Raw genomic sequence first — 7,949 nt, 5'->3', positions numbered from 1 at the left:
GGGCAGAACAGCAGGGGTCTCTCATCCTGGAGGGCCGCAAGGACTTCCTGCCATCCACAGCCGAGAGCGAGGAAGCAGGATGTCTGCTGCTAGGAAGGGATTAGAACGACCACCTGCCGGGGCCCCTCCTGCCTCACCAGTGTGGAGTTCCAGAATGGCCCAGTGGGGAGGGGAAACAACTGCCCCCGTCCTCCAGGTGCTCAGGTTAGGGGTACGTAGGGGCAGGACAGGAGGCAATATTTCCCCAACTCCCCTTTGGCAGACAGACCTCCAGATAAACCTTTTCTCACCATTGCCGTGCACTCAGTTAGAACTTTTAAGCCTCATTGACTAGGAAGGTGTAGCTTTGTTGTTTTAAAAATCCAGGCCTACCTGTGTCTGCTGGCAGTCGTACTGGCGAGAACACAGAAACAGCAGGCTCAAAAACACTGAGTAAAATGCAAGATGAGGCTCCTGGGTTTGGAGTGAATTTTGTCTCACGGCATGATTGTTGCTGCACAATTAGTTAACACAATGCATTGTGACGATATTGTCTTTCTAGACGGTTAGCATCTGTTGTCAGTGTGGGTTACCTTGTGTTCAACTTCAATATTAAAATAAAGAATTTGCACTGCTGTTGGAAATTGTTCTTGATTCTGTTTGAGGGGAAATCCCCATTATTCTTCTTTGAAGCTTCCAGTATTAAGAGAATTAAAGAGGATCCTAAGATTACAAGGTTTAAAATACTGTTACTATTTACAGCTACTAATTTGTGTGAGTTAGGATTTTTGTTCTGTGTAACCAAAATAAAGTTGGGAAATAAATAGGATCCATGAGATTGCAACAATCAGCCAATATCTCAATTTCAAATTTTTCTATTCATCAAAGCAACCTCTTGATTATTACAGCTATTGGCTTTAATAACTTAATATTATAAATCTTAACTTATCAAATACATTTATTCATATAAAATACCATTTAAATCTGTTTTCTATATTGGGGTTCTGCATGAAATTGAATTTTGAAGAGTTCCTCTGCTCTCCCATTGTCTCCCAGGAGCCACAGGCAATCAAGGTTTTATTATTATTCCCATTTTACAAATAAGGAAGCAGAGGCTCAGAGAGGTTGACTGATTTTCCCAAGGGAAAGAAGCAAATACACAGATGAATAAATAAGCAGGTAAGGGGCAGAGCTAACGCTTGAAACCAGTTCTCCCAACTGCAGATTCAAACCTCTTCCCATTGTACCACACTGCTCTCTCCACTCATTCCCACGCTCCTGGCAATGTGTGTGCTGAGGCTGGTGCTCGCTCAGAGGGCACTCAAGTCCAGGACAGACTGAAAATGGTCACTTTTGGGTGGAGCGTAGGAGGAAGCAGCATTAGCAGAATTCTCGGGCCTGAGAATTCTCCCCAGGGCCCAGAAGGCTGTTTGGGGTGTGGGAGCAAGTTTTGTCCCCCAAACCTAGCAAACCCAACGCCCCACCCAGGAGTCAAGAGAGGTGACCTCAGAGGGATTTGCACCTGCCAGGAGCTCCGCAGGAGGGAGCGGAGCCCAGTATGCTAAGCCGTTCTGCAAACTGCTCATTCTGTTTGGCTAAGTGTATTTATGCTACTGGAGAGAACTGAAACATAAACCGCATTTCCAGGGTGGGGCATTAATGCTTCCTTTGGTTTCAGAACCTTGAGTTGAGCCAGAAAAATAGAACTTCGGCCCTATAAGCTCTTTGAAGTTTGCACACCACTCATCTTCCAGAATGAGAGAGTCACTAGAAGTCTGATGAGCATGGATATTCACGTCATTGGGCACGTGGGGGCCTCACGAATGGGTATAGGCTACACCCGCCGCTTCCAGACGCTTCCTGTTCCAGACCCTTGGGCTCCCCGTGGCAGCTGGAAGAAAGCAAATGTCAGCACCTGCTCCCCCACTGCTCTCCTTGGCGTTCTCCCACCGACCCTCCAGACCCTCCGTAAACCTTTGGGCTCTGCCTCACCCCACCACCCCCACCTCCCATTGCATTGGTGCCCAAATTGCCTTTTTGCAGTTTAACTGCTACCTCTTTCCTGGTCGTGAAATGCACCTAGGAAGTCACACGTCCCCTTCACATATTTTGTGTATCTGGCACTCACCTGTCCTTCTCTTGGGATTGCCATCCCCTGAGCGCTGCTTCCCTGCCGCTCCCCAACCGCCTGCTTTCAGGGAGAGCTGCCTGTTCCTACCCAACCACACCCCCAGCCAGATGTGATTGGGCCACGACTCAGCAGTCCCCGGATGTTATAGGTTGGAATTCCCTCTTGATGGAGTAATAATAGCTAGTTTTCCCTGCGTAGTTGTGTAAGCACTTTACTGGTACTGACTCACTTAGTCTTTAATCTCATGAATTAGGCACTGTTATTAGCTTAATTTGCAGTTGAGGAAACAGGCAGAGAGTTTAAGTTACTTGCCCAAGTTTACTCAGTCAGAAGCTGCAGAGCCAGGATGGAAACCTAAGTAGTCTGGGGCCCCTCCTCCCTCATTCCTTCTCCCCCTCCTCTTTCCCCTTCTCCTCTCTTATAAAGTTTTAAACAGGCAGAAAGGTAGACAGAATAATTAATTCCCATACACTCATCACCTAGATTTAACAGTTGCTAACATTTTGCCATCTTTGCTTCATTTATTTTTTAAAATCTCTAATAGATAAGGACTTTAAAAAATCACATTGCCACACCACCATAATCACCCTAAACTAAACTAGCAGTGAGTGGTTTCTTCATTTGTCTACTACTCAGTCCATGTTCAATCTTTTCTGCATATATCAAAAATGTCTTTTTATAGTTGTTTTATGTAAATGAGGATCCAAAGTTTACAAATTGCATAAGGTTGGTCCATCTGTTAAGTCTCTTTTAATCTACAACACTTTTTTTCTGAAGCTATTAATTTGTCGAAGAAACTCGGTCATTTCTCCTGAGGCACTTCCCACATTCTGTATTTGGCTGATTCTGTTCTCGTGGTAGTGTTCGATGTGTTACTCTACTGTGGTAGTAGTAGTAGTCAGACTAGTAGTCAGACTAGTAGTGAGATGTAGAGTCTTGATTACTGTAGCAGACACTGAGGCATTCTCTGTACCCCTGGACGTTCATTTCCACATGCTGAAGGTTGGCATCTTGCTGCCTAAGGACTTTTTGTCTCACTGTGAAGCACACTTACTTGTGCTCTGAGCACCATGGGAATGCGGGAGAATCCATGAGAAGCAACCTTCAACCAGTGGATCGGGAATTGGTGCAAAAGGCCCCAGCTCCATCATCCCTCCGTTGGGTGAACTCTGAAATTTGTTCTGCGCTAAGTTCTCCAGTGAGGTTGAGGTCCAGTCATCCACAGTGTACCTGTCTCATTTTCCCACTCCCCTACTGGAATTTTCTGGGGTCACTTCCCAAACAAATCCTAGTCTCAGGGTCTGCTTCTGTGGTTACACAAACCAAGACAATTAGATTCTGGTTCGCATTTTTCAAATGAACGTGGCAAAGTTTGTGTTGTATATTTCCTATTGTGTCACGTCAGGGAAACACGATGTTCGGTTGTTCCACTTTTGCTAAAGTTAAGACTGATCAATGGTTCAAGTAATGTCAGCGTAACCTATTTATTATGAATTTCCCAACAAGCCTGAGGCTTGCTTAGATTCATTATTTTATCATGAGTTGTAATGATGGTGGTTTTTTGTTTCAATAATTCCTCCTGAAATTATTAGCTGTGATCTCGCCATTAAAAATAACATCATCTGTTTGGTAACCTGAATACAGTTTATATAAGAAAGGCAGGATAAACACTTCATTGATTGTTTTCTTTTTTTTAAATCAGTTTTCACCGACCTCCAAAGGTGACAAATGATGAGTTTTTTATTTTAAGATATAAAAGTATTTTAAATTATGAACCTTAGAATTTATATTTATGACATGCTATAATCCATTGCTGTCTTTATTCTTCTTGATGCTCATTTTTTCCCAGCTGTGGCTAGTAGGGGCCCAGTCGAGTTGACTGCAATGTTCTTTCGACATAAACCCAGAAGTCTTCAAGAGCTTCTTTGATTTCAGGCAAAACAAGAAGATGCAGGGTTATCTTGTACGTTTCTAGCTCCAGCCCAGAATTAACCATTTCTCTAAATAGCCCAGGTTCCTTTTAGCATGTTGAAATAAATTTCTAGGCCAAGATGGAGCTAGATCCAAGATGGAGTGCTCCTGCTCGGGGTGCCATGTCCGCAAACTGAGCTTCCTGTTCCTGTAAACGCCTTTCTTGACCAGAAAGGAAGTATATCCAGTCAGCCAATTTCCAAATGCCAAGCCAACTCTGGGGTCTATACTTTTTTTTCTTTGTTCCTTGATCTTTCTAAATGAGGTCAAATGTGCAACCCCAGCTAATCTCTCCCTATTTCCATGTCACTGCTTCTAGTGCTCTATAAAACTCACCCTTGCCCAAAATCCTTCAGGAAGACGACTCCGCGGATTGTGAGGCACTGTACTCACGCAGTCTGTGGATTGTTTTCCTTTGAATAAAGGCCATCAACTCGCTACTAAATTGTTTTAGTTGTGTCATTTGACAGCGGGAAATGGTCTCTGAGAACACAACATGAACAGTAGCAGTGCTCATTGCTACCAGCTTGGTACTGCTTCTAGGTCTTTTGGTGTACAGAGCTGAGAAATACATATTTCTTAGAAAAATGAAAATATAATTTTTCTTAAAAATTAAATGAAAAAGTAAAATATATTCTTAAATATATTTTTCTTTTTATTAGAAAAAGAAAAACTTATCCTGAGTTCATACTGTTATTTCCAACTCAAAATATGTATGACAACTTGCACTTCTTGTTTTTTTGTTTTTGCATTTCCTTTGATTTGTGTCTCTTATTCTGAAAATTTTTTATCTTAAAAACATGAATAAAAACATGACTCATTTGCTTTATCCCGTTACACACACACGCACGCGCACACACACACACACACACACACATATATATTAGCGTGGTAGACTGACTGCATTAATGGCTCTAATTCTTCACCCTGTGTGCTTCTACATACATACCTTTTGCCGTACATGTTTTTTAGTCTCTCTCAAAGAAGTTGAGGAGTCGGTTTTACCATCCCCTTGACTCTGGGCTGGTCTTGTGCTTATCTTTGGCCAGTGGAATGAAGTAGAAGCGATGGTGTGCCAGTTCCAGGCCCAGGCATTAAGGCTCCTTGGCTGTTTCTGTTCTTCCCTTGTACCTCTACAAAGGCCCTGAGAATGTGCCTGGACAACCCTGCTAGAGACTCATGAAGCAGAGCTGAGCCCCCCTAGTCATTCCAACAAGGCGAACCTAGATCAGCCAACAGCTCATAGGTCTCTCCATCATTTAGTTTTGAAAACATAAGCAATTATATATATGTATTCATATCCCCCTCTGTATTATTTTCCTCAGGTTGCTGTAACCAACTGTACCACAAGCTGGGTGGCTTAAAACCACAGAAATTTATTCTTTCCCAATTCTGAATGCTGGAAGTCTGCAATCTGGGTGTTGGCAGGTCCGTGTTCTCTCTGATGTTCTGGGGAAGAATCCTTCCTTGACTCCTCCTAGCTTCTGCTGGTTGCCAGCAATCCCTGGCGCTCCTTGGCTTATGGCTGTATTGCTCCCCTGTCTGCCTCTGTCATCACATGGTCTTCTTCTCAGTCGCTGTGTCGAAATTTCCCTCTTCTTGTTAGGACACTGGTCGTTGGATTAGGGCCCACCTTAATCCAGTGTGAACTCATTTTAATTTGATTATATCTACAAAGACTCTATTTCCAAATAAGGTCCTATTCACTGGTACTAGGGGTTAGGACTTGATCATATCTTTTAGGGGGAACATAATTTAACCCAAAATACACCTTCCACTTTTTTTTTTTTTGGTGAGTAAAATTGTGGCTGAGCTAATGTCTGCACCAATCTTTCTCTGTTTTGTATGTGGGATGCCACCACAGCATGGCTTGATGAGCGGTGTGTAGGTCCATGCCCAGGATTCAAACTCATGAACCCCAGACCAACAAAGCAGAGTGCACGAACTTAACCACTACACTACCAGGCCTGCCCCCACTCACTTTTTTTTTTTTTTAAACAAAATAGTATACTATTTACACTCTTCAGTGCCTTGCAGAGTCCACATACATCTGGCACGGCCTGATTCCTGCTTCCCAGGATCACTTTGGCAGCAGTAGAGAGGCTGAATTAGAGGGAGCAAGATGAGGAGGCCCATTAGGAGTAAACTTCTCCAACACTTCAAAGCCTCCCACTCCTCCTCAGCTGCCACTCACTCCCATGACCATTTCTTGGGGCCTCATCACAGTGAATGCTACCCCCCTGTTTGAAACAAAGCTCCTGATCTTTCCCTCTCAGATGTTCCATATTCCTTTCATATCCTCTGTCTTGGTGAATGGCACCACCATCCATCAGCTAACCAAGCAGAAACCTGATATCACCCTCGATTCTTCGCTTTCCTCATCCCTAACCATTAAACGTTCATTCAAAGAAGCATTGAGCACTCACTGTGTTCCAGGCACAGTGCCAGGTACTAGCAATACAAAGAATATTTAGGCTCAGTGCCTGCCCTCGAGGAGCTCACAGTCAAATGGAAAATTATGATTTGAGTGATTAGAATCCAGAGGATCATCTCTTATATTATCATCTCCATTTTACAGATGGAGAGACTCTGAAAGGACAGTTTGCCCAAGACTGCTAAGTGACATGACTAGGACTTAAATTCAGGTCTGTGTGCCTCTACAAAGCATATTTTTCCTCCTTTGAGTAGCCAGAAATTCTTGCCCATTTTGTCTTCTGGTCTTGAGGTCTCCATTGCTAATGGCACTGACTTAGTCATAAGCTCATTATCTCTCAGCTGGAACTTGAAATTTTCTCCTAATTGGCCTCTTTGCCTACCTGCCTTCAATTCTGCTGCCAAAGCAATCGTGGAAAGCAGAAGCCAGGTCATGCCATTCCCTGTGCAGGAGGATGAAATCCATCCTGCTCAGCAAAGCTGTCGAGGCCTTTCATGACCCGACCCCTGCCCACCTTTCTAGCTTCATCATTTAAGGCACACCCCCCCCCCCCCATTTAAATTTTCATGAGTCCAGTCCCACTAAATCACCTCAGATCCCCTGACTGACCTTGGGCAAGTTTCTTAACCGCTCTGGGCCTCAGGTTCCTTGTCTGTAAAACCAGAATAATAATAAAACCTACCACATAGGGCCATTGTGAGCATCGAATGAAAGAATATATATGTAAAGCTCTTCGAATCGTGTCTGGAATGTTTACACATCCAATAAAGGGTGTCGATATTAATGTTATTAATGTTGGGATGCCTTTCCTCCCTCTTTGCCTAGCAAACCCTACTCATCTTTCAAGACTGACCTTCCACCATAAAATATTTTCAGATATTCCCAAGTAGAATTGGCCGGTGCATCTGTGTGCCCCCACTGTGCAAAGATTACAATATTCTATTCACTCGTTGTTAACCTGTCTCCCATCCTAAACTCTAAGCCCCTTGATTACAAAGACTGTGTCTTTTTGACCTTGTTTCCTAGCACTGAGTACAGCGCCTGGTTCCCAGCTGGTGCTCAGTAAACGTGTGGCTAGTGGATGAGTGAACTGAGCTTCTCTAACCAGGATTTCAGCTGTCTGGACAGAGGGTCCCCAAGGTCACTCCCCTGACCCTGGCCTGGGATCGTCTCTCTGCACCTGGGCTCTTGTGCCTCCCACTCCTGGAAAACAGGTTGCTAATCTGCTGTCATTCCTACTCCCCAGCACGCCCCCTCCACCAGCCTCAACATCTGGCTCTGCCTGATGAAACGCCGGATTATTGATGACTCCCATTCAGCATGCCCAGTTTAAGCCACACCCCCCACAGCTGTTTGTATTTTATCAGAGGCTTCGGCAACCTTTTTCCACGGCCCCCAAAGCCATATCTGGAAGAGAGATTTCGATATGGGGCA

At 44.1% G+C, this 7,949-nt stretch overlaps 1 long non-coding RNA gene across 1 annotated transcript; it reads right to left on the bottom strand.

The window, feature by feature from the left end:
* Positions 1–874: 874 nt before the first annotated feature.
* On the bottom strand, positions 875–2,198 carry LOC139081569 (uncharacterized). Its single transcript, XR_011536689.1, has 2 exons — positions 2,108–2,198; positions 875–1,870 (listed from the first exon to the last, which is right to left on the bottom strand). It is a non-coding gene; the product is annotated as an uncharacterized lncRNA (long non-coding RNA).
* Between the last annotated feature and the right edge of the window lie 5,751 nt (positions 2,199–7,949).

The sequence above is a fragment of the Equus przewalskii genome, unplaced genomic scaffold, assembly GCF_037783145.1.
Source record: "Equus przewalskii isolate Varuska unplaced genomic scaffold, EquPr2 ChrUn-13, whole genome shotgun sequence".
In the NCBI taxonomy this organism is placed as follows: domain Eukaryota; kingdom Metazoa; phylum Chordata; class Mammalia; order Perissodactyla; family Equidae; genus Equus; species Equus przewalskii.
Note: the sequence above shows the minus strand (reverse complement) of the source record. Positions and strands in the feature narration are given on the sequence as shown.